At 44.7% G+C, this 27,095-nt stretch overlaps 1 protein-coding gene across 1 annotated transcript in view; it reads left to right on the plus strand.

Annotated features, from left to right (window-relative positions):
• The window catches only part of FARP1 (FERM, ARH/RhoGEF and pleckstrin domain protein 1), a 295,681-nt gene that overhangs the window by 166,635 nt on the left and 101,951 nt on the right, over positions 1-27,095 (plus strand).

The raw sequence follows: 27,095 nt of genomic DNA on the forward strand, positions 1-27,095 counted from the left end.
TGGGAAGGAAGACCTGTAAGACTGATGCTAAAAATACCCCCAGGATTACAGCCTTTGCAGCAGGCGCTCCGTGGGTCTGTGTGGAAAGCAAGCAGCTTGTTTCTCAGCAGGTCGAGGCCTCACGGCTACATGGAGCTCAGGAAAGCTTCTGTCTGCTTCTGCTTCCCCCTCCCAGATCCCACCATCACCTCTGGAAAGGTGGGCTCTTCTTTTGGCCAAGGCCAAGCATAAAAGAAATCTGCTACCGGACAGAGGGCAGGAGAGATTTAAAAATGAAGCCTCGTTTTGAATGGTCTGCATCATTGCCTAGACCTGATGCATCCACTCCATATGCGTATTTGGAAATGGAAATTTGTTCTTGAGACAAAATTCCCCTTCCTTGTATTCTAAGGCCCCTTTCAGCGATCAAGGTGATTGTCCAGTTTCTCTCCGCTTGTTTTCCAAAGACAGTGAAGATTTCACTGGATTCCCTCTTATGTTTGGGGACGGGTGGTGGTGTTGGTCGGCTCAGACCGCCCTAACAAAATACCACCAACTGAATGGCTAAAAAATGCAGCATGTTTGGGGGCACCTGGGTGGCTCAATCAGTTGAGCGTCATGATCTCCCGGTTCTCAGGTTCAAGCCCTGTATCGGGCTCTATGCTGACAGCTCAGAACTTGGAGCCTGCCTCACAATCTGTCACCCTTTCTGTCTGCCCCTCCCCTACTCACTCACTGTCTCTTTCTCTCTCTTTCAAAAATAAATAAATATTTTAAAAAATGCAATGTGTTTTCTCATGGTTCCGGAGGCTAGAATTCTGCCCTGCTCATTGAGCACCCCCTGTCCCCTCCACCTCAGCAGTTGAGTTTAGCTTTTAAATGATTAGTAAAGGGGCACCTGGGTGGCTCAGTCAGTTGAGCGTCCGACTTCGGCTCAGGTCATGATCTCACGATCTGTGAGTTCGGGCTGCACGTTGGGCTCTGTGCTGATGGCTCAGACTCTGCAGCCTGCTTCGGGTTCTGTGTCTCCCTCTCTCTGCCCCTCCCTGACCCATGCTCTGTCTCTCTCTGTGTCTCTCTCTCTCTCTCTCTCTCTCTCTCTGTCTCTGTGAAAAAACACCTGGAAGAGAAAAAACACAATCCATTCTTGAAAATCAAGTCTCATTTCTCTACGTTCCCCAGCCCACAGGAGAGCAATTAAAAAAAACTTCTCAAGTACAATTTGGCAGAATCAAATTCTTCTTCGTCTCAAATAACCTGTTAAAATCCACTGTTGTAGAATATTTTTAAAACCTCAGCTTTATTGAGGTATAATTGACGTAGAAGTTGCAGGATTTTCAAAGTGCCTGTGGTGGTGGTGGTTTGCTAGATGTATACATTATGAAAGAATCCCCCCTAGATAGTTAATTAATACATTCATTGCCTCACATGTGTATCTCTGTATGAGGATATTTAAGTTCTACTCCCTTAGCAAATTTCAGTGTTAACAATGCAGTGTTAAGTGTAGTCACCATGCTATACATCTATCACATCGATCCTTGGGCCTTATTCATCTTCTAACTGAAGGTTTATGTTCTTTTACCAGCCTCTCCCTATCCACCCCTCCCTCCCTGCCCCGGCCTCTGATAACCACTTTCCTGCTCTCTAAGACTTTGCCTTTTAAAGAGATTCCATGTATAAGCGATACCACGCAGTATTTGTCTTTCTCTGCCTGGCTTATTTTACTTAGCATGAAGCGGTAATCCAGGCCCAGTCTTTATTTTTGACATCTGGATACCTATATTCACTGGAAAATAAAAAGACCTTCCTTTCTTGAGATATGTTGGAAAGAAGCATTTACATTTATCTCTGAGTTACTCTGGATGTCTTAGGTTATAAACGACAGAGCCTATTTTTTTTAAATTTTAAAAAAATGTTTATTTTTTGACAGAGAGACAGAGCATGAGTGGGGGAGGGGCAGAGAGAGAGAGGGAGACACAGACTCCGAAGCAGGCTCCAGGCCCATAGCTGTCAGCACAGGGCCCGACTCGGGGCTCAAACTCACAGACCGTGAGATCGTGACCTGAGCCAAAGTCGGACGCTCAACCGACTGAGCCACCCAGGCAGCGCCCCAACGACAGACCCTATTAAGATGACGTAAGCAGGAAATAGAATTAGTTCCTTGGGCTACAGGGGCAACTCAGACCCCAGGGCGGGAGTGCATCCGAGGCCCAGGATGTTTTCCAAACCCACCCCCGGGATCAGACACACTTTTTCCCTCCTGGGCCCGCCTTCTTCCCTGTAGTAGCAGACTGCATTCCTGCTTCTCCAGGCCTCACAGAAGGTGGAAGATGCCCGTTCTCAGACGTGAGCCCAGAGTCACCAGCCCTGCCCCAGAGAGAGATGCCAAGAAGGCTGTCTGATTGGCACAGGTTTGCCCAGCTCCCTCCAGAGCCCCTCACCCAACCTGCCGGTACACCTCCTGCCGGATGTTTGGCTGATGATGGTTGCTCGGCTTGCCAGCCGCTGCTGGGCAAGGACCCCTGTGCGGTCCTAAGCCTTAGGAGCCTGAAGTTTTAGAATCCACTTCAGAAGATTAAAAGGAAATGAAAAGGAGAACAGGGATTCTCCCCTCTTTTCGCTGGTTTCTCCCACAGCCGATGGCACTTTCTCGAGTCAGATAAGAATGAGCAGATTCAACTTGCTTTCCTGTGGTCCACGTGACACCTTCGCCAGTTAGATAAACCTCAGGAGCTGTTGCAATTTGAATTGTAAATGCACCTGTCTTAAAGCAGCCTTGTCTTCAGGACTTCTCCAGCAGTGACGAAGAAATGTGGGCACCTCGCTTCTTGCCCCCTTTTCTAAATTTTTTTTTAACGTTTTTTTTTTTATTTATTTTTGAGACAGAGAGAGACAGAGCATGAACGGGGGAGGGGCAGAGAGAGAGGGAGACACAGAATCGGAAGCAGGCTCCAGGCTCTGAGCCATCAGCCCAGAGTCCGACGCGGGGCTCGAACTCACGGACCATGAGATCGTGACCTGAGCTGAAGTCAGCCGCTTAACCAGCTGAGCCACCCAGGTGCCCCAGCCCCCTTTTCTAAAGAGCCACCAACTCTGCAGGTTAATAGGAGCTGCCAGAACCAAGGCCATTTTCAAAAGCGCTGATGCTCTTTGGGGCATTCAGGGTCCGCTCTCTGTCTCCTCTACGTCCTCTGTACAAGGCCTGGGAATCTAAATGCAGAACTGGAGCCATCATTCACTCCCTGAGAGGCACCTCCAATTTGGGAAAGTGCAGGGACCCCCCGCAGGTGCCGTTCAATGTCTGTGACCTGAGACTTGGAGCCCTTTGAATTATGTAAGAAGAAAGTGACCACAGCCTCTCACTGGCTCCTTTCACGCTGTTTAATGCTAAAATGTGTGAATGCTTCAGACAAACCTTCCAGTCCCGCCGCTGGTCTGCAAAGCTGAACCGTCACCACTGCCCTCATGGAATAGAAGATCCTCATCTCTGTTTTGGTCATTTCGCACCTGTTGGCTTACTTCCCCTGTGTCTTGAAGCTGAAGATTCTTGCTACCGAGTCATCAAGAAACACACTCCTCTCGGCCCTTGGCCCGCGAGTTAACTTCCTAAAACTCATGAGTGCAGACCATGAAAGCAAACCCAAGTGCATTAACCTAAGCATGTGTTAAAATCACACTTAGACATTCTTGGGTCTGAAAAAAGGTTCTAAGAATGGAAAGCAGCTGTTAGAGCAAGGACAAGAGTCACCCCCTGATTCATCCAAGGTTTTTGTGGTCATGTTCTTCAGGTGACAGATGGGCTCTTAGAGGTACGGCTGAAGCAGCAATACTCAGGAAATTCCAGGGGGTAAATGACATGCCACTTTTGCAGGAAAGAGGTATGTTAATGTGGAGTGCAGATAGAAGATCATGAAAATGAACCATGGGTAATAGCTGACCCTTCTAAGAAACCAGTTATATTTCTTTGCCTCAATTAACCTTCATGTTTTAACCTCTCAGTTATTAGAAGAAAACCATAGCTTGTTTAAGCATTACTGTTTGGAAGTCTTAAGGCAAAGAGGAATGCTTGATGTCATTATTCCCTGGAGGGAATGAGATTTCTCCAGCTACTCAGCCAAGGCTTTGGAGTCGGGCAAACCTGAATTCCAGTCGTAGACCTGCCCTCAATAGCTGTGCGACCTGGGGGGCAGACTGCCTTCCCTGCCGTCAGTTTCTTCTGCAGTCTGACCTAGCGGGGGCCTTCGCAAGGGTGACATTAGATAATGTTTGGAAAGTGCCCAGGATAGGGTTTAGCTGATGGTCAACAACACCTGAAAGGCACTTCATGAAAAATACTGCCAACGTGCAGAATCTTCGGTGACACAGAGTGACTCCCAGAATGAATGCCAGCCTGCCTCTGACCCAGCCTGCACACCCCTTGGTTTGGGATTTGGACTGCTCCCCACCCTGCTTGGCAGTAGCCACGGGACTGACTGCACTACCTTCCTCCTCGTTGTGTGTGCTCCTTGGCCAAATGTGGTCCTCTCTGAGGCCGAGTGACCAAGAGCAGGATGTTGCATGGTTGCCCCTTACCGAGAACAGGAGGCAGACTCTTGAACGGTGGAAGAAGGCACTGACTTGAGTAGAGGCTGTTGCCTGGGAATCATCCAAGTATCCTAGCTCAACGGAGGAATTTCTATGTACTATGGAATTTACAATCTTAAAATTTAATTTATTGGGGTGGCCATCTTGCACACAAGGTGGCCACACTCAACTGACTGAGAACACATGCATACGCACCACACAGAATGGTGAGCAATACACAGAATTGTGTGGCCAGAAATGGGTATATTTATCGCCTCTGCGATAATCTGTGGTAAAAGAAAGCATTTGTTGCATATAATCAACAAGCATTTGTTGCATATATTAGCACCTTGGGAGGGGGTTGATTTTTGGTTGGTGGTTGGGAGCAGTTGCCATATAGATCACAAAAGGTTTTAAACTTGTTGTAATTCTCATTAGTATGTTTAAGCATGTATTCCCAGGTAGCAAATAAGAAAGCCTACTAGATTTTATTTAAAATGGGGTCCAGATAGTCTCCACGATGAACAGTTTATTGGTTCATCATGAGTTTTTCTTTATCTTGTCATGTCTGTTGCTGGCTTTGAAGGTGTGGTTAAGATAGGCTCCGTCCACGCCCCCCCCCCCCCACTTAAGACTTCCATTATTTATTTTTAAGTTTATTTATTTATTTTGAGAGAGAGCAAGCATGAACAGGGGAAAGGCAGAGAGCTGGAGAGAGAGAGAGAATCTCATGCAGGCTCTGCACCATCAGCACAGAGCCAGACATGGGGCTTGAACTCTCGACTGTGAGATCACGACCTGAGCCAAAACCAAGAGCCAGATAGATGCTTAACCGACTGATCCAGACACCCCAAGACTTCCATTATTATTATATCAACGATAAATATATTGAATTTGTGCCTATGAAATATTTCCTAGCCTCTTCCTAACACATGAAAATGTTACATACTTGTTTTGATTTACATGTTTATCTCTTCTTTCTGGATCTTTCCATGTTAAAGGAAAATTCTTGAAGACCATCTTTGGTTATTTTTTGCTTTTCAAGGAAACTAGAAAACCAGGCCTTCAAAAAAAAAAAAAATTAAGACTAGCTTATTTGACTAGTAGATATAGAACAAAAAAAAACTTAAGTTTTTACTATTTGCAATAAATTTATTCAGCCTTTAGAGGGGAAAAAAGGTCTCTCCTTTTCTAGAATGTTTTAGACAATATTTGCACAGCTCTATAATTTTGTCTTCTGATTGACTGTCAACAGTTGTTTTTTTTTTTTCAGCCTTTAAGGAAGGAAGTTAACTTCAGAGCAATTAAATACTCAAGGACCAGAATAGAAAATTTAGTCACTTTTGTATTTATAACTAATGTACATTCTGAGCTATGTCACAACTGAACTATGTCCAAAGAAAGAGTTGTGTTACTTGGTTGATACAGTCAATGTCGTAGGAAAATTGGCCCTTAAGGTCAGTGATTTAAGGGCTAAAACAATCCTTCATTTTATTTAATTTGTAAATTTGGAATTTTTGTGTAATACTGGTTTTGAAGATGCTTTCTCAGTTCCAGGTGGCTCTTAGTTTCCATTGTGTTTTTCTTTGTGGTTTGGAAAGAAAAACAAAAAGCCAAGTTCCCCCATACTTTATCACCCAGTCTTTCATGAAGGAAATCCCATTTTCATGAGGGAATCTTGCCACATCTAATCCAGCTTGTGTCTTTTGGCAATAGGGACAAGGAGAGTACAGTTCTTGCTGCTCCTTATATAAGATTTATTTTGTAGTGGGTAACCTTGGTATTCAGAGTTTTCACATTTATTTATAACTGTCTGCAAATTATTACCAAGCCGAAATTCATGATTTGTTCATTGAGTCTAAATAGCTTGATGGAATGACTTGACATTTTCTGGAAAGAATCTATTTCCTGATGCCTTTACAGCACTCTTTTATTAATGCCTTCAAAGGAAAAAAAATTTTTACCATCATCAGAAAAAATAACGAAGCCCTCCCTGGTCTATTCTCCGTGGTCAGAATTTGTTGCCCAAACCTGCTATGTGTTCCTGAGCATATAGCACAGCTTGTACCTTCATAATCAGCCCTTCCCAAACTCTCTTCCTTTATCTCTTTGGACCAGTAAAGACCCCTGGAAGTGCTGGGTCCTGATGAGCTTGTGTCTCATCCCAAGGGTCCTTGAGGCGCCATGTTTCCACCTTTCGCCATCCAGCAAAGTCTTGCTGTGTCCTGGCCCCCGTGACTCTTGGCTGCCTTCCTTACTCTTGGGGAGGGCATTGCCTGGTTCTGTTTATTGTCCATGCCCGCCACTCTTTTTTGGGACATTGAAATTTCTTAGCCAAATTGGATAGAGAATATGAAATGGATGCTAGTTAAAGCAAGTCAGGACACTTTGTGGTGAACCATTGAGAAATAACGAAGATTTCCCAGCCCATTGGGAAGACAACTTGTAGGGAAGTCATGTGAAGGCAAGAAATGAATAATTGCTCGCTACACAGGGGAAATTATTATGGAATAATGAACGACTACCTGGAAACCTCATCATGTTATGGGGTTTCTTTTCATACTAGAAATCCTTGAAGTGCATGATTTCTATTATTTTTGCTTGCCATGAAACTTAACACTGAAGGAAGTCAGTACTGGAGGGTGGCTCTTTTCAGAGCACCTCTTACCGGGAAATAGACTTTCCACGACGTGGCACAGGCTGAGCAGTTCCCTCCGTGCCCATTTCTTGCTCTTTAGCTGGCCTAGGAGTGATCCTGGCAGAAGTCCACAGAGATAGGTTTTCTTCGTCTCCTCCTCCGGACCCAACACTGGAGGGAAGGAAGGGGAGGCAGCAAGGCAAAGCTGTCTACTTTAGGGGAACATGCAGGCAGAATCAACAGGCCTGTGGATACCCAGAATATGTGCCTCAGGCAGGCAGTTTGTAGGGGCAGAGTGGCAGACTGCTGTCAGAACTGTTCCGTGTTAACGTCGAAACTTGGCTAGATGAGCAGTAAACCAGGACCTGGATGGTTTCAGATCTCGGGAGCGTGGAGTTCGGTCAATCATGAAAGTGAATGGGTTCTATTGAGTTATAATAATAACTTCTAAAGAACATTATTATAGTATAATTTTCATACAGAAACATGCCCAGATCACAAAATACACTGTGGTGTCCAACACCCAGTCAAGTAATAGAAGATTCTCAGCACCCCCCGAAGTGATGACCCCTCTCCCCACCCCTATTATGACTTCTCGCCAAGGATAGCTACTATCCTGATTTTTCGTACCCTAGGTGAGTATAATAAATGAATTCATGGTCAGTGGAATCAAATACGTGTTCTTCTGCATGGGTTCTTTGGCTCGGCATTCTTATGTTGGAGAGATTCATCTGTGGTGTGACAATAGTATATGCATATGCATCCTTGTTGCTGGAACGCCACAGTTTATTCTACTGACAATGGGCATTCAGATCGTTCCTAACTTGGGGTTGTCCCATGTCTCGGAGTGGATTTCTGTCGCATGTTTATGGAACGGCTGAGCCTATACCTGTGTTTAGCTTAGAAATTGCTCACGGTTTTCCAAAGTAGTGGTGTTAGCATACCTCCTAGCGGTGCTAGTTGGGTCATATCCTCTCTAATGGTTGGTATTGTCTTTCTCATAATATACGCTACAATTTTTTAAAGTGTAATATAATACCTGTAGCATAAAACTTACCATCCTAACCATTTCTGAAGGTCAGTAGTATTAAGTGCATTCACACTGACGTGCAGCCTGTCTCCAGAACTTTTTCATCTGGCAAAACAAACTGGACCCACTTAGCAACAACTCCCCATTTCCCCTCCCCGAGCCCCTGGCAAAGACCATCATTCTACTTTCTGTTTCTCTGAGCCTGACTATACTCGATACTGCAGAAGTGTAATCAGACAGTATATATACAGTATTTGTCTCTGTGACAGTAAAATACTTCTACAGAATATCTACCTGCTCATTATGAAACTGGTAACATTATGTTGGATGCAGGGCACGTAACTTGGGTTCAGCCTAACATGCAATATAGAATTGAAGGATATCTCGTTAGACTCAGTCAGGTTATTTGTGAGCACCCAAACCACTTGACGTAGCGTGTGATGCCTTGAAGAGTCCCATCAGAGTGGAAACTTAGAGCGACTATTCGGTGTTGGTGAGAATGACTGTAATTAATTGCAGTGCCTTATTCTTCATTTGGAAAAGAGAGAAGACATTTATTCTTTTCATAAAAACAATGCACTTGATAGTTTCCTTTCCTTTCCCTCTGGGCCAAAATTGGATCCAGTTTATGACAAATGCCAAACCATAGACCCCCGTCCTTCACTTCCTTTGTAACTAATCCCGCCGATCTTCAGAGTTTTTGTTCAGATGTCTCTTTAATATCACGTTTTCAATTCTTTCACCTCTTGTAGAATTTAAATGGACCTAACCTGTTGTAGAATTTTCTTCTTTTTTAATTAAAAAATTTTTTTTAATGTTTGTTTATTTTTGAGAGAGAGAGTCAGAGCATGAGCGGGGAAGGGGCAGAGAGAGGGGGAGACACAGAATTCGAAGCAGGCTCCAGGCTCCGAGCTGTCAGCACAGAGCCTGACGCAGGGCTGGAACCGTGAACCGTGAGATCATGATCTGAGCCGAAGTCGGACACTTAACTGACCAAACTACCAGGCACCCCACTTCTTTTTTTATATAAAGTGGCCAACTTCTCCAGGTATCCTTTAAATAGTTCTGTAACATTGTTTTATTTGTGGGGAGGGGGGATTGTGAGTGGAAGGAGGTGTGGAAAGACCTGGGTCCTGGAATCAGCACATGTTCTCCCCAGACAGGCAGCCTGTAGCGACCATAGTAGGCAACCAGCTGTCTCCCACAAGACAAATCTTTTATGCAAGATGCAGATCGCTAGGCCACCTTTAAGTTGTGTCGTGCAAATAATTTGTGGGCGTGTTACATAGAAACCCACACATGCATATAGATCACCATTAATTTATAGATTTGTTTTATTCCTTCTAAGCTACTGTGCCGTGTTGTGTCAAGTGATTTTCCATTTTCCCAGCAGCTCGCAACATCTCAGTGTTTGATGGCACCCGAGAGCTTCTCTAGATACAGAATATCCTTCCTCACGTTTCGGATCTGTTAATTTTCCTTTAAAAAAGATCTAACCGTGGGCCTCCCCAGGAAGTAAGAAAAGAGCTAGAAGGTAAAGCAGGACAACAACTGACGTCTGGGATGTGGGGAGAAGGAAGCACCATGACGTAGGAAGAGAAACCTTCTCCTCAGAGTCAGCATCTTCTCAGTTTATATTTAAACCCTGTTGGAGGGGACCGCCCATCTCTTTCCAAGACAAACAGCTATGCTATTGACTATTTTTTATTGTAGAATATTCCGTCTCTAAGCTAAAAGCCTCCTTTCTTGTGATTTTCTACTTTTCCTTAGTCTTTCGGGCCCCAGCCCGGTCCTGCGTCCACTCATTGAACCAAGAGAACGACTCTCCATTATCAGCCCCAGTCGTCATCATTTGAATGATCCTCAGTCGAACTAGATGTGATTAGCGGCTGGTTTCTACTAAATCTAGGCATCCCTTACCTCTCTTCCTGAATCCCTCCCTATGGCAGCTGTTACCTGTCTGTGGAAGGACAATGGCATAGGTGCTCCCTCTGGACGGTGGGGTTCCAGATAACGTGGGTGAAGTTCCCCTCCCGTTTTTCTTCTAATGTAGCATCTGCTTAGGTGTAGTCACCAGAAGTGTTAGTTTGAGCCGTAATAAGAGCATGCCATAAACGGGCGGCTTATAAACGCCAGAAATTAGTCCTCACAGTTCTGGAGGCCAGGAAGTCTAAGATCGAGGTGCCGGTGTATACACGGTCTGGTGAGAGCCCAGTGCTGATTGAGAGACGGCTGTGTGCTTGCTGTGTCCCCACATAGTGGGAGGGACAAGACAGCTCTTGGGAATCTCTTGTATAAGGGCACTAATCCCATTCCTGAGGGCTCCACCCTCCTGATCTACCCACCTCCCAGAGGCCCTGCCTCCTAACACCATCACACTGGGGATTAGATTCCAGCACGAGGATTCGGGGAGGACACAAACATTTAGTCTAGGGCACAGTGATGCTGAGTTGATACATTTGATGCCAAAATGGGAGAAATTCTTTCCTCTGTTTCAACAACTGCCTTCCCAGGAGTACTGAAAACAGTACTCCTAGGAATACATATTTAATTTGTTTACAATATCACTGGATCCATGTTTACACTCAGGTTTCCACCAGTTTGATTAATAAAACCGTTGACCTTTGGTACTAGCTGTCTCTTGGGTGCTGTTCCCGTGCTTAATATCCGTGCCTTGTTCCTAAAAACAGAGGCTCTTGCCTGCCTCCTCGGCTTCTTGGTTAGAGTTAGGGCGGGCTGGTCGTTGTGGGAGTGGGCGGTCTTATCAACACGCTTCTAGCTTTTTCACTGTGGCCTGCTGCTGACTTCCGGGTGGAGGGTCTCACACCGAAGTCCGGGGGAAAAGGCCAGGCCTTCCCTGTCTTGCTAACCCATCTTGTACCTGGGACCTCAAAATCAGCTCCTTAATTCAGAATTACACGTGCGCGTCAAAGAGACGTTGATAAACTGGAGAAGCACCTTCTGTGACACATCCTGGGAAGATTGCTCAAGAATGTTTATCTTCATATTTGTAGCTTTTCCAGTGTGGTCTTGATAGAACGGCCCTACAAGAAAGAATTTGTGGCAGGGGATGGCATTGGTAGATGCAGCTGTTGGTTACAGTTATGGCTCCTGTTTAAAAAAGAAAGAAAAGAAAAGAAAAAGCTGAAACCACCAGGCTCTCAAAGCTGGACTGTGTTCCAGAAACAGCCACAGGGCATTTCGGCAGAGAAGTGCTTTTCATGGGTTCTTGCCTGACTGGCTTCCGGGCACATGGAGTTAACAAGTTAAAAAGGAGCTGCTAATGATACAATAAATGCTTTTGAAAGTTTTCCATTGGGCAATCCAGCAGTAGGTGACTGCTTTGAAAAATGAATGAAAATCAGACATAAAGTCACAAACGGCTCCGTCAGTAATGAGTAAGCACATGCTGAAGGACATTGATGTGCACATGCGTGCGTTGCCTGTCGTGATGTTTTTAATGTTTATTTATTTACTTGGAAGGTAGAGAGTGGGACTAGGGGAGGGGGCAGAGCAAGGGACAAAGAATCTCTAGCAGGCCCCGTGCCATCAGCGCGGAACCCAATGCAGGGCTCGAACCCACAAACCGTGAGATCAGGACCTGAACCAAAATCAAGAGTTGGATGCTTAACCGACTGAGCCAGCCAGGTGCCCCTGTCATGTTCTGTTTCTGGCTTATATTTCTGTTCCATGAAATTAATAAACCAGCTTGTCCTGTAGTATCATTAGGGAAAGATTGTTTTGCACAGGCTCAGACCTAGAGATTTAGTCCTCCTTGCTTTCTTTTCCTTTTTTTTTTGTTAAATTGTGATTAGAAACTCATAAAAGTTATCATCTCGCCCATTTTTAAGTCTACAGTTTGGTAGCGTTAAGCATATTCACGTTGTTGTAAAACAGACCTCCCGAACTTTTTCATCCTGCAGATCAGAAACTCTGCCCATTAAATAATCCTGCCAACCCCCCATCCCCCAGGCCCTGATAACCACCAATCTACTTCCTGTTGCTCTGTATTTGTTCCCCCCTTTATTTTATAAGCAGATCCACCCCCCCCCCAGTCTTCTGTCCTGCTTCAGTGCAATTTGGGCTCATCCTGTCGTTAAGGGGGAAAGAACAACACATAATTGTCACAGTGGTTGTGTGAAATAGAGTGCAGGCCTGTACCCACACGTGTGGGGGGCTGTGATGAGCATTTCTTTTGGCCTGGTGGCATCACTGTTGAAAACATGTTAAAGTCATCTTGCGTGATTAAGAAATTAGGCCATGAAAGGCCACTATACATTTTCAAATTGTTTTCCTGCCTCTGTGCTCCAGCATGGAGTCTAACTATCCACTTTCTAGGTAAACCTGTAAACTCACTTTCTCCTATCATGGTATATTTAATTTTCAACAGGTGACAGAATCTGTTTGAAAAAGATTCTTAGTGGGGCGCTTGGGTGGCTCCGTTGGTTAAGCGTCTCTCAGGTTTTAATCTCAGTGTCTTGAGTTCAAGCCCCACACTGGGTATGGAGCCTACTTTTAAAAAATGTGCTTGGGGCACCTGGGTGGCTTGGTCGGTTAAGTGTCCGACTTCAGCTCAGGTCCTGATCTCACAGTTGGTGAGTTCAAGCCTCACATCGGGCTCTGCTGAAGGCTAGGAGCTTGCTTCAGATTCTGTGTGTCCCTCTCTCTCTGCCCGCCCCCCCAATGCATGCACACTCTTTCTCTCTCTCTCAAAAATGAATAAACACTAAAAAAATTAAAATAAAAAACTAAATTTAAAAAATGTTCTTATTGCCTTCCAGTATTTTGTTTTTAGCATCAGTGTAATTGTGTATAAGTTGGGACAAAGTGCATTTAACTGAGTGCACAGTACTGACAATGTGGTCATTGTGAATAACCCAGACTCTGGAGCAAGGGGAACACGATCTGGTTTCAGCCGCATCCGTTGCCTAGGTCGCTGCTGCAGACGAACATTTCGAGTGCTATTAAATCGTAGAGGATTGTTTTTAAATTAGATCATTCTTATTACTTGCTTTTGCTTTTCTCCCAATGCTGATATTAGGACACCATAGGCTGCCCATGTTACTGGGCAGGATTTTATTTCAGAGATGTAATCGATACTCATGCTTTTTATTATATATCTTACATCTGTCTTCCATTTTCCCACCATTCACTCTGAGCACTGGTAACACTACATAAAAATGAAGCTAATCGCTGGGATGTTCTAACTTTGAGGTTTTGGAATGAGGGGCTTGGAGCGAGCCAAAAGTTGGCGATCAGTATGAATTATCAATAGAACATGCTAACTCCAGGGTATTTTTACCAGATTTTGAAATTATCGCATAAGAGTAAACTAGTGAACCAGCTCAAAAGGGAACGGACATTCCAGACAGTTCCACAGCACTGCTTCAGGAGCAACAGCCCACACAACGGTGTGTATTCTCTGAGCAACATTTGAAAAAACACAGACCCTCCTTTTATTTCTCATATTTAGTTTACTCATCAAAGCTGTCTGAGGGATAAGGCAGAGAAGCCACATGGCCACTTAGTATTGGCAGTGGGACAGTTTCACGATGTCCGTGCATCTCCCTGTAGGCGTTTCTGTGTGTACTAGCCTTGTGCACTGAGGTGCAGTCTGACATGTTTCCTCATCAACGGAATGTCTTCCTTTATTATTTCCCTTTTAATGTTTTCACCGCAGTTGGCCTTTCCAGAGTGGTTTCCCCATTATGGCTTTTGGAAAATGTCCATTCTTTCAGCAACAGTTTCTTGAAAGAAAAACATATTCTCAAATTGGCCTTAGAATCTAGACCCCAGCATAGTTGTTTTTGTTAAAGATCATGTTATTATCGTCTCTCCATGAGAATTATGAGCCATGCCCAGTGCAGAGCCAGACGTGGGGCTCCATCTCATGACCTGAGCCAAAATCAAGAGTCGGATGCTTAACTGGCTGAGCCACTTAGGCACCCCGAGAATTATAAGTTTGAAGTGATTCATTCACTCATCCATTCAGCAGATCTTTACAGGCACCTACTGTGTATCATGCCGATAGTGGGAAAGTGGGGGAAAGAGTGGGGGGGAAAAGGGAGTTGTGGGGGCAAATTACATTTAAGTAGAGGGGTTCGGGTCAGTCCTGTTGAGAAGGTGACATTGTGTAAAGATTGGAAAGAGGTGAGGGAATTATCTTTGAAGATTTCCGAGGAGAGGGTATTCCAGGTAGAGGGAGCAACCAGTGCAAAGGCCCTGAGGTGGGCTTGTCCCTGATATGCTGAGAACTGCAAGCAGGCCCATGTTGCTAGAGTGGAACGAGCAAGAGGGAGAACACTTGGTTGTGGCCTCAGACAGACCACAGGGGAGGATCAGATCCTGTGGGGCCTTGTTTTCCATTGTAAGGACTTTGGCTCTTACTCTGAGTTTTGAAGAAGAATCTGATTTAGTAGAAGATGACTCTTGCTGATAGAACTGACCTGAGAAACGATGTGAGAACTGTTTATGTAGTAAGTCAAATGGTAATCGTAAGTACAGAGGTCAAATGCAACAGAGAAATAACCAGAAGTTGTTATGGAAAGAAATTTCCTCAGGGCACCTAGGTGGCTCAGTCGGTTAAGCATCTGAATCTTGATTCCGGCTCAGGTCATGATCTCACGGTTCATGGGTTCGAGCCCCACAACAGGTTCTGCGCTGACAGCGTGAATCCTGCTTGGGATTCTTCCTCTCTCTCTCTGCCCCTCCCCTGCTTGCGCTCTCTCTGTCTCCCAAGGTAAATAAATACTTTAAAAATAAATAAACAAACAAATAACCAGCCAAACTTGTAAAAAAAAGAAAAAAGTTTCCTCAACATACTCAAACAGGTGAATTTGAAAAGAATATCATGAAAGGTAAAGCTGTGTGTTTTCCAAGTTCCTGAGTGTCATGAAGGACTGTGAGTGTGTGCATGAATCAGACTTGAGGGCTATTTTCCAAACTCTTCATGCATGTGAGACTACAGGTATGTATGGGGTTAGAGGGTGTGGATGATTTCAAGTTTCTAGGTGAGCCTCAAAATCATTGTGATACTGGAATTCGCTTCTGGAAACCGCTCCTGACTGGATCATCCTCTCTTTCCACTAGGTTTGTAGTAACTTAAAGAATCTGACATAAACCACGCAGAACGATCTTGTCTGTCAGCGCTGTGGCTTATTAATACCCAGGGAGCTTGTTGTCTGATAACTTAAAGGAGAAATATGTTTAATTCACATTCTTCCAGTCTTTCTAGTCAACTGTCCGTCTAGTAGAATAGGATATGCTCTCTATACTTTTGCTGGATATTAGGAGCTTCTTTTTCCTAGGTCTAGGGTCTGTGTGCTTGTATTTTGTCTTACTCTAGCAAGTTGCTGACTGAAAGGACCTGTCATCAACAGCGGACACACAGAACTGTTGTGCTTTTTAGGGCTTTCTAGTTTGTCCATCATACAGAATTCCCCACCCCCTTCCCCTTATTTCCATGATCTCATTCCTCATCCCCTCCTCATCCCCCCCTCCCCCCCCCCCCCCGTTATATTCTGGAATATAACAGAAAGTATATGTTTTATCTTACAGTGGTTAATTTGTAGTAAGGCTTAAAACTACTTAAGGGAGTTTTCGTAACTACCAAAAGTGGGAAATAACTTGGCGAAGCCTTCAACTACAAATGAAGCCTCATGTTATGGGCTGGATTGGTGCCTGGCATTATATGTGCCAACCTGATTAAATTCTCAGAACCACATCATTAAGGGGTATCATTATTCCATTACCCAGATGGGACAGTCAGTGCCCAGGCCATGTAACTAGCTTGGGCCACATAACTGGTAAATGACAAGTCAAGCATTAAAGTTCTGTCTTGATGACTCTGGATCCCTCCCCCATTCTGTGCTGCTCTCAAATGTAATCTCACACATTTTTTAAAAAATGTTTTTATTTTATTTTTGAGAGAGAGCATGAGCAGGGGAGGGGCAGAGAGAGAGAAACAAAACATCTCAAGTGGGCTCTGCATTGACAGCGCAGATTGAGGGCTCAGACTCACAAACCATGAGATCATGACCTGAGCCGAAGCCAAGCACTTAACCAACTGAGCCACCCAAGCACCCCTCACACATTTTTATACCTAGTAGTAATAGCTTCATCAGCTGTAAATGAGGCAAAAGTTAGGTTTCTTTCTTTATAATCATAATGTATACTTTGTTTATAATGAAAATGCTCTCTATAGGGCCTTTTTCTCCCCCCATTTTGCCCCTCCCTGTAGTGGATTGTTCGTACTTTTGTATATTTTCCCATATTTTTCTACTGTTTGAAAATACACGACTTAAAATTCACCATCTTAAGCATCTTTAAGTGTATAGTTCAGTGGCATTAAGTGCATTCACATTGCTGTGCAACTATCACCACCGGCCATCTCCAGAACTCTCTTCATCTTCCCAAACTGAACTCTGTACCCCCGAAACAATAGCTCTCCATCCCTACTTCACCTCCAACCCCTGGGAGCCACCATTCTACTCTCAGTCTACTTTCTGTCTCTGTTGGATGCCTTTTGTTACCTTTGTTATATACTTGTAAGTTTCTTTTCCCTAAGTCTGGAGTCTCTGTGCTTACTTTAATCCGAGCTTTGCAGTTTTTCAGAAGAGAAGTACGGTTGATCCTTGAACAATGCAGGGGTTAGGGGCGCCAGGCCCCTGTATAATTGAAAATCTGCCTATGACTTTTGACTTCCCCAAAACTTAACTACTAGCCTACTGTTGACTAGAAGCCTTACAGGTAACAAACAATTGGGTGTTATGTACTTTGTATATTCTATGTATTATATACTGTAGTATTATAATAAAGTAAGCTAGAGGAAAAAAAGTAAGAAAATCATAAAAACATGTAGTACTGCACTGTATTCATTGAGGAAGTCTACATATAAGTGCACTCACAAAATTCGAACCCAAGTTGTTCAAAGCTCAGCCGTACTGATTCTGACCTCTTCTGCAGATAGGCAAACCTGGAGCCAGAGCTCACTCATACCCCCAATCTCTTAGGTGCTTAATAGGATATTAAACCTGAAAAGTACTTGAAAAAGAATGAAAAGTAGATAGTACTATTTGGGAGGTTTTCTGGGGACTCCAGAGCTGAGAATTCTTCAAGTGTCCTGAAAGCTGAATTTTCACATCACACTTCGGCTTACATATTTTTAATTTAAAAGCCTTACGCATCAAAAATAATTTAAAAACCCTTTTTCAGGGGCTCTTGGGTGGCTCAGTCTGTTTACCATCCAACTCTTGATTTCAGCTCAGGTTGTGATCCCAGGGTGGTGGGACTGAGCCTGGCATCAGGCTCTGTGCTGAGCATGGAGCCTGCTTGCTATCCTCTCACTCTCTCTACGCCTCTCCCCTGCACACCTCCCCCCTTAAAAAAAAATCTAACAAAAAAAATAAAACCCTTTTTCAGGATGAGAAAATGTTCCCATTCTCCCCTAACTGAAAAACATTAAAAATATTTTCTGTTGAAAGTATATCTGCAAAGATTTAAAATAATTTTTCCTTCATTTAATGTTCCTGGAGGTTGTCCAAGAACCTTGGACATTGGCTCTTGAGGGGAAGGCTGTGTTTAAAAAACATGGTAGAAGAAATCTGCCTGCACGTGAAGAGAATTGAGAACCCGGAATCACATATGTTATTCGGTGGCTTTGTTTTACAAAGTCTTCACCCTTCTGTTCAAATGTGAAGCTAAATTCAATAAAATATTTACTTTCCATCTTACTTCGGAATAATAATTTTAGAGGCTAAGTGCATGGTATCAGGTGTATTTTGAGAAAGTTCAGGCTCCGTGCACTGAATGTACTTTTGAGGCTTAATTAGACCACTGAGCCCAAGGAGAAAGACGCCAAACTAAATAGACATAAGGAAAATGCAAGCATTTTTCTTTTTGCTGGGAAAGGTCTAATGCTTTCCTCCAGCAGTCCTGATCTGGTTTGTACTTCCCTTATTCGTTATTTGTGTGATATTTTATTCCCTGGCTAATGGGTTTTTTTTTTTAAGTCAAGATTATTTTATTTCAATAAATTTTGGAATTTTTTTATTCGTCTACTTTTTTTTTTTTTTAACGTTTATTTATACTGGAGAGACAGAGCACTAGCAGGGGAGGGGCAGAGAGAGATAGGGAGGCATAGAATGTGAAGCAGGCGCCAGGCTCTAAGCTGTCAGCACAGAGCTGGATGCGGGGCTTGAACCCACAATCGGGAGATGATGACCTGCGCCCAAGTCCAGTAATTCACTGACTGAGCCACCCAGGCGCCCCCATTCATCTACTTCTGCAAGTGATCAAAAAACAACGAATCGCCCAGGGTCAAAAGCAGAGAAACCTGGCACTAGGAGGAGCCCAGTTCTCCGCAAACATTTTTCGTATCTTGCTCACTGCATCGTGGGATTGCAAGAAAGCACTAGAAAGCCTCCGCCGTGCATGCGCACATCAAGTCTTGGTGCCAAGGGAGAAAGGGAGTGACTTCTGTACTAACGACGCCGCGGTTGCAACGTAGCTAAATTACAGCCAGGGAGCTGAAAGCACCCGTTCTCTTCCCAGCCTGGCGTCGGGACTCTGAAATCCAATCTGAAGTGTGTTTAATGAGCGTTCTGATCACTGAGGCTCAGTGCGGAGGGGAACAACGAGTGCAGTGTGCCCGCGCAGACAGTTGCGGCCACCCTTGGAGCCACCGAGGGAGGAAGAATCGCCGCGTTTGTGGACGAGGAGATGGGCAGGCCTAAACATTTAGCTCCTTTCTCCCAGAATGAAAGCTTTGTCCCAGCGCCCGGACTTTGCTTTTAAAGTTGTAGTTCCCGTTCTTGATCTGGCCGGTGTTTCACAGCAATGGTGATCACGCTGTCTGCTGATGAGGCTGCCGCCATGTTTCCTGTTGGGCTTTTGAGTCCGTTGCTTCCTTCCCCTCCCCATCATCATAGTTCTTACCCGGTAGAGTTTAGTGAGTACTGGATCCTGTCCTAAGCGCTTGGGGTGTAGTGAGTCACGTGAGCCTCACCACAGCCCTGTACAGTGGTTTGGTCATCAGGCCCATTCTGCAGAAGAGCTAACCGAGGCCCAGAGAGTCACTTGCCCCGGGTCACACCGCCATGGAGTGGAGATCCAGGATTTGCAAGAAGGCAGATGTTTGCATTCCTAATAAGAACATTATGCTGCCCCTCTGCGTCATCCAAGGGCTGGAGAAACAGCATGAGAAGCCTCTCCCACACTTCAGTTGTCTGATTTCTGTGTTAGTCCTGCCTTGGCAGTGGGAGATCATGGTTGGCTTATGTGACACTCACACCAGCTTGCAGGGGCTCTGTCGTACCACGGTCCTGTTAACTATCACGTGGGCTCCCAACCCTCTTTGGTGCCACCAGCTATGGCCCGTGTAAAGTGTGGGCCTCTTTCCTTGGTTTTATCAGCCAGTTTTCTCTAGGACAATTTGAGTCCTCAAAATTACAAGTCTAGGTCTTGAAAGGGGTGAGAGGGAAATGGAGAGCCTGGGGGACTCCATGGTTAGGAGCAGATTCTCAAGACTGGGATCGAATCCCAGCTCCACAGTGAGAGAGCCTGACCTTGGCAAGTCTGTGTCCTTCTGCCTGGAATGCCTCAGGGCCTGCAGCTTAGGGAGTTACAGGTGTGCAAATAATGTGTTCCCTCCGTCCCCGGGGTGAGTCCCCAGGGAGCTGCATCTGGCCGCCAGTGTCTTTGTTTACTCCAGCTGTTCATCCAGCCGTTATTATTGGTGTCCGTCCCGTAAGGGGAAATGGTAGGGACTCTGTTCTGGCTTCTCGTGTGCCATCAAGAAGTTCTGTGCCCTGCTTGTGATATACCATACTTTGCTTCTCTCTCATGACATTTGGAATCTTCTTTTCACTCTTCGGGTTCCATAATTTTCCAGATAGTTGCTTTGAAATGGATAGTGCTCATTCATTCTGGGACATGCTCTCTGGCCCTTTGCAATCTAGAAAGTTCTCCCCTTCCATTCTGGAGAATTTCCCTACATTTGTGCTTGTATAATTTTGCTTTGCTCTTGGATCTGTCTAGATGGCCCATCGCCCAGAGGTTGGAACTCTTGGACTGAGCCCGCAAATGCCCCGTGCCCGTGTCTCGTTGCCATCTCTTGGCCATGAGGTCTCGTTTTGGGGGGTTTTCAACTATATCTTCAAACTCTCCCAGTGAAATTTTTATTTCTGCGCTGTGTTTTTTTTTGTGTTTTTTTTTTTTTTTTTTTATATTGCTAAGAGCTCTTGTTATCCAAATATTCCTTATGATAACCTTCTGGGTTGTTGTTGTTGTTGTTGTTTTAGTTATAAACTCTTAGCTATATGGGATCCAAATTACAGTGTTTTAACAAGTGTTTTCCTCTAGCCTGCATTATCAGAAGTACCTGGCCTCTCCCACTTCGGACCCTTTGCGGGGCTCTGTGTAATGTAGCCGTTTCCCTATTGCAGAGTCTCCCTCTGCTCTGTAATTAGATTTTAGCATCCTTGTCTGTCATCTTCTAGAATTTGGGGGGAATCTCTCACTTGCTGTCTCTTGTCTCACTTTCTCTGTTTTCTGTGAATTTATTCCTCTTTTTCCTTTTTTTCCCCCTCTCACTGTTCTTTTTTAAGCGGGGTTTCTGGGTGTAGTGGAGACACATGTGTTCAGTCGGCCATTTTTAGCCACAGACTGACATTCTTTCCATCGTTTATATTAAGCTGTGTCTGGCAGCGGCCTTGTGCTAAATTTTCTAAGAAAAACATGCATTTATGGACAGTGAGGTGGGTTCCTGTGGAATTTCTCAAATTGTACTGTCCTTGAACTTCTGCCTCATTGGCAGCTCCTGAGTGTGTGTGCAGAGGGGCTAGGACGGGGTGGTACCCCGGGGCGGGCTGCTGGGGTGTTGGGAACGCGTATGAGCTCTGTGCCCTTCGGACCTGGCTCCGCCCCTCTGACTTCACGGGTGGAAGGGTCTCAGAAGAGAGTATTTCTTAAAAAGGATTTCAGTTCTAGAACAACACTCACATCTAGAGCAACCACGGTAAAAAGAGGAGCCTCTTTTAACATCAAGAAAGATTAATTACCTTCCATAATTGGTCTAGCACTTGCTGAATATATTTGATTATCAAGTTAGAGAAATTTTGAAGGCCAGGGGCTTTGTTATTCCAAACCCACTTATTGGGTGGTGGTTTCCTTGTAGTCTCTTCCAAAGGGACCGGGCTGGATGTGACTGCATTGTCCCCGCCCCCTTGTGGCTAAGAGGGGAGTAACAGCCCTACAGAAGGTGGTTGTATAAGTTTGCTAGGGCTGCGGTAACAAAGTCCCACAAACTGGGTGGCTGAAAACAACTAATGGATTCTCCCACAGTTCTGGAGGCTACAAGTCCAAACTCAAGGTGTCATCAGAGCCATGGTCCCTCCAAGACTCTGAGCAGAATCGTTTTTTGCCTCTTTTCAGCTTTGACGGGGGGGGGGGGGGGGGGGGGGCGCGGGGGGCGCGGGCGGGGGGATGTTAATCCTTGATGCTCCCTGCTCATAACCACATCATTCGGTCTCTGCCTCTGTTATCACATGGCATTCTCCCAGTGTCTGTCTTCACACCATTTTCTTTCAAGGAACCAGTCATACTGGGTTAAAACCCATGCTAATGGCCTCATCTTAACTTGATTTTATCTCAAGGACCCTGTTTCCAAATAAGGTCATGTTCACAGATGCTGGGAGATAGGACTTCAGCATATCGTTTTGAGGGACACAATTCAACCCATACCTGTAGGTTTGGCTTTTTTTTTTTTTTCTTTTTGGCTATGGTTGACTCTCAAGTTTAGCCTTGATGTTAGCCTCGAGCAGAAGTCAGAGAGACCGCGGAGCCAGCCTGCCTGCCCCATGTGTGGAGGATCCACAGGTCACTCAGTAGCAACTCATCGACTGGCAGGTGACTGGCACCTTGCTACTCAAAGCATAGTCTTTGTAGCAGCAGCAGCAGCAGCCCTGGGGGCTTGTTAGAAATGCAGATTTTCGTGCCTCACCCGGTGCCTCCAGAATCAGCACCTGCAGCTTGTTAAGGTCTGCAGGTGATTGACAGGCACATAAGTCAGAAGTGCTCTTCTGAATCACCTCCAGCAGGGATCCTTGGCATGGCCTCTGCCCTTGGGGACATTGGCACGCAGCCCGCTGACGTGGTAGCCAGGTTTTGTATCGCATGACATTGCAGAGGCATGCCTTGGGGGCTGGAAAATGGCTCCTCCTTCTCAATGTCAACTCCCTCCCCTGCCGTTAATTCTATATATTAACATTTTCCCTACACAGCAGAAGCAGCAATACTTGAGAACTTGTTCTTATGTGCCAGGGCCTTTGCTAATAACCACTTTGCAATCACAGTTTTGAGTCTGACATTGATCCTGGGAGACGGATGATAATGATAAATGATAATGTCTCCAGTCCTCTCATGACTCGTGTCCTGTGGACTGAATTCTGCTCCCCTGCCCCCAGTTCATAAATTGAAACCCTAACTTTTATTGTGGCCATATTTGGAGTAAGGTAGTAATTAAGGTCAAATGAAGTCATAGAGGTGAAACCCTGATCGAAAAGGATTAGTGTCTTTCTAGGAAGAGAGAGACACCCGAGAGGTCTCCCTCTTCCCTCTCCCCATTCCCCTCTCCCCTCCCCCTCCCCACATAGCACTTACCATATATTTAGCTGGTTGTTTGTCTGTAGCCCCAACTCAGGGATACTTGTATTGATTTCTGTTCCTTCGGCACTTAGCCCAGCGCGTGTGTGTGTCTCTCAAGCCCCGTGTACTTAGTACATCCCCCCACCTGGCCAAAAACTAGCAACGGGCCATGAGGGAATCTGCAGTGTTCTGATGCCCTAAGATTAGACTTGTTGAGGGTTGGTGAGTTATAGGACTTTGGATAATATTCTAATAGGTATTCATGGTAAGAAAAAGGGGGCCAAAGGCCTTTGAGAGAAGCCATTCTCTGCTGGATCAGAGCGTGCCCTGGTTGTCATGGTTACGTTAATCCTAAACCAGGAAGGGGGGGGGGAACCACTTCCAGAAACAGCTTTCTGAAACCTCAGCAGATGCAGAATTTTTAAAACCTAGTCAAACATTATCTTTATAGATTTGTGTCTATGAGATTGTTTCTGAGAGGTTAGAACCTTAGCTTGTCTCAAGTATAGGGGAAATCGTTTGTTCAGATGCTTTGAGGAATTAGGGAGAGAGAGGAAAATACCACCCCCACCCCCCACCCCAGAAAGAATTGTCTTTATTCTTTTGGAGGAGAAGGAAAATACTCCCACATAAAACTTTATGTAATAGAAATAGCCTGAGGGCATAGATATATTTTAAAGGTACAATAAACTAAAGCAGCTTTGATTCACAGTTTTTAGTACCTTAAAACCAAATGCGAATGTTCATACTATTTGTTATTCAATATTTAGTGGCTAGACGTTCTCCAAGAATGCAAACCTCTTCCGAAAATGTACTCTTATAGATTCTATGAAAAGCCCATTCAAAATGGAGAAAATGAACATGGACGCCGAGTTTGAAATCAGCCACATTGTTTGTGCGCTGGGCTAAAATTCAAATGCCTTTTGCAGCATCATTAAAAGTAGCCAATAAGAAAAATGTGATTATGTAGTTTCGCTAATTGCTGATTTGTTCTCCAGGATGAAACATATAATTACTATTTGGTGTCTTTTCTGTAAGGTTCACATGTCTGGAATACTTGAATCAAGACTGGCTAAGTATGGGGCTGGCCAGATTGACAGTTTCTTAGAGGCTGTGGGAGTCTTAGAGATCCGTTTCCTCCCCTCCAATACTAACACTTGGTGATCATTAACACAACTCATTTGTCATAAGATCCTTTCCATGTTAAACTTCCTAACATATGTAAGTTATCAAACGATGTGTAAATTACTTGGTTTCCCTTCCTTGTGTAATGTAGCTTGTACAGCATTGAATAGGATTGTGTGTGTATGTTTTTTGTATTCTTTTAATGTTTATTTTTGAGAGAGACCGAGCATGAGAGGGGGAGGGGGAAAGAGAGAGGGAGACACAGAGTCCAAAGCAGGCTCCAGGTTCTGAGCCATCAGCACAGACCCTGATGCGGGGCTCAAACCCACCAACTGCGAGATCATGACCCGAGCCAAAGTTGGACGCTTAACCAACTGAGTCACCCAGGCACCCCGAATTGTGTGTGTGTGTCTAAAAGTAAGTCCCCCTTTGAGAAAATACCTTTATGGTTCAGTCTTTCTCAAGGTCTCTGCTTCATGCTTTGCTAGCTTTATCCATGCTGTTGCCTCCTCCTCCTCTTCACACTTCATCAGCTTATTTCTAGATTTGTGTTAGCAAAAGGGCTTGCGCTTTTATAGCTCTTTGAACCCCATCACTGGCTTCCAGCGCAAAGTCTAACCCAAATGCAAAATTTGTGGTACTCCAGCAACGTTCATTTCATGCCAAACACATAAAAGGTCTCTTTGCACTGAGAAATTGTAACAAACGTTGGGTGCACACACATAGGTGTTCACTCTCTCTCCCCGTGTGATCAGGCCTTCGCAGCCACTTTTCCAGGAGCTAGTCCTGCCCCTCAATATAACGTTCTAAGAAGAACTCATTTTCTTGTTCTTAAAAAAGTTGAAACTGATTCTACAGTGCATCACAGCTATTTAAGGATGTGAACCCCATCCTCAGTTACTTTTTCTGTTTTTTCTCTTCTGCATTTTTAAAAAGCATTTTTTGTTTGTTTTGTTTTAGAGCATGCGTGAGCAGGGAAGGGGTGGAGGGACAGAGAGAATCTTAAGCGGGCTTCATGCTCAGTGAGGAGCCCAGTGTGGGTTCCATCCCATGACCCCGGGATCATGAACTGAGCCAAAATCAAGAGTCAGATCCTCAACCGACTGAGCCAGCGAGGCATCCCTACATTTTTTTATTGTGATAAAACATATATAACGTAACATTTACCATTTTAGCCATTAAGTATACAAATTCAGCGGCATTAAGTATATTCACAGTGCGATGCAACCAACACGACCATCCATTTTACATACTGTGATGTGATTCTGAACAAAATTACTCTTAGAGTGAAGTTCAAAAACGTGCGTTGGAGACAAGCATTGGGGAACAATGGGGCAGACTGTAGGAGTAAATTCACCGCAGGAAGTAAAGGAGGGATGATCTTTCTTAGAGAATGAAAGTGAAATCTTTTCCTCCTTTTATTTGCTTTTTTATTTTAGAGAGTGTGTGAGCAGAGAGGAGGGCCAGAGGGAAAGAGAGAGAGAATCTTAAGCAGGCTCCATGCTCAGTGCGGAGCCGTATTTGGGCTCGATCCCACAACCCTGGGACTATGACCTCAGCCAAAATCAAGAGTCGGATGCTCAACCAACCGACTGAGCCACGCAGGCACCCCTCTTTTCCTTCTTTATTAGACGTTACTGTTTTTCACATTTCCTGCCATCAGTTCACGTGAAACGATTCTGCCAGAGACCCTTAAACCAGGCACTCAAAGAGCCTAGTGAGTTTGGGATCATCCATGGAGATTATTGTATACCTTCAGATAGCTCTGGCTATCTTCTGGATTTCCGTGATGAGGAATATGGGAATATATAAAGTGGCATCTGTTTAAAAAAATGCTAAACCTCTGGACACTGAAGCATCTTTGACGCCTCCTCGGGTCATGCCTGGCCAGGCTAATGGACATGCCCATCACTGTATTAGTCAGGCTCTCTTATTGACCATTGGTCTCCTGAGTTGCTAATTGGTTCCTAACATGTTCTGCTCTTCTCAGAGGGAAGGTGGAAGTATAAAAGCAGTAACTGTAGAGGACTGTGTTTTTTTTTTTGTTTGTTTGTTTTAACGTTTTTTAATTTATTTTTGGGACAGAGAGAGACAGAGCATGAACGGGGGAGGGGCAGAGAGAGAGGGAGACACAGAATCGGAAACAGGCTCCAGGCTCTGAGCCATCAGCCCAGAGCCCGACGCGGGGCTTGAACTCACAGACCGCGAGATTGTGACCTGGCTGAAGTCGGACGCTTAACCGACTGCGCCACCCAGGCGCCCCAAGGACTGTGTTTTTGAAACATTTTTCTTCCAGCGTTTGATCCGTGTGATGGAATTGGATCCATTTTACTAGCGGGTCATTAGGAATCCACCAGGCAGTGAAGAGAAACCAAGGCATTTAGGGTAGAAATTGGGGTCTTACATATCATATTCCCTTTTCCTGTAGGTTCAGTATATAGAAAATGATTTCAGCTGGCATTTGAGTGAGTGCCAGGTGCTTTGCTGGCCAATAAGAATATAAAGGTGAACTATAAAGTAGCCCAGAATTTAACTGGAGAGACAGGCTTGTATATACATAACCATATATAATACTGTGGAATGAGTAAGTTTTATTCGTCTGTTCATCCACTTCAAAATTGGTCAGTCTTTAGGCTCTGCGGATACAGACATTAATAAAATGCGCTCTTACCTTCAGTGTGGGTGTCGTATGGATGAGAATTTGCGCTAAGTGCTAGGGGAACCCAAGAAAGAAAGCCATAATTTCTGCCTTATTTGTGGAGGAAGGGAAAAGGAACAGGGACTGGGGTTCCACTTCCACAAAAAGAACACAGAATCATGAGCTGAAAACTTCTGTCCATACAAAACCCACACATAAATATTTATGGCAGCTTTCTCCTCCTCCTCCTCCTCCTCCTCCTAAATATAATTTATTGTCAAGTTAGCTACCATACAGTGTGTATAGGGTGCTCGTGGTTTTGGGGGTAGATTCCCGAGGTTCACCGCTTACATACGACACCCACCGCTCATCCCAACAAGTGCCCTCCTCAATGCCTATTTTAGCAGCTTTCTTCTTAATTGTCTAAACTGGGGTGGTAACCAAGATGTCGTTCAGTAAGTGAATGGATAAATAACCTG

The sequence above is a fragment of the Lynx canadensis genome, chromosome A1 (genome assembly GCF_007474595.2).
Source record: "Lynx canadensis isolate LIC74 chromosome A1, mLynCan4.pri.v2, whole genome shotgun sequence".
NCBI classification, from domain to species: Eukaryota; Metazoa; Chordata; class Mammalia; order Carnivora; family Felidae; genus Lynx; species Lynx canadensis.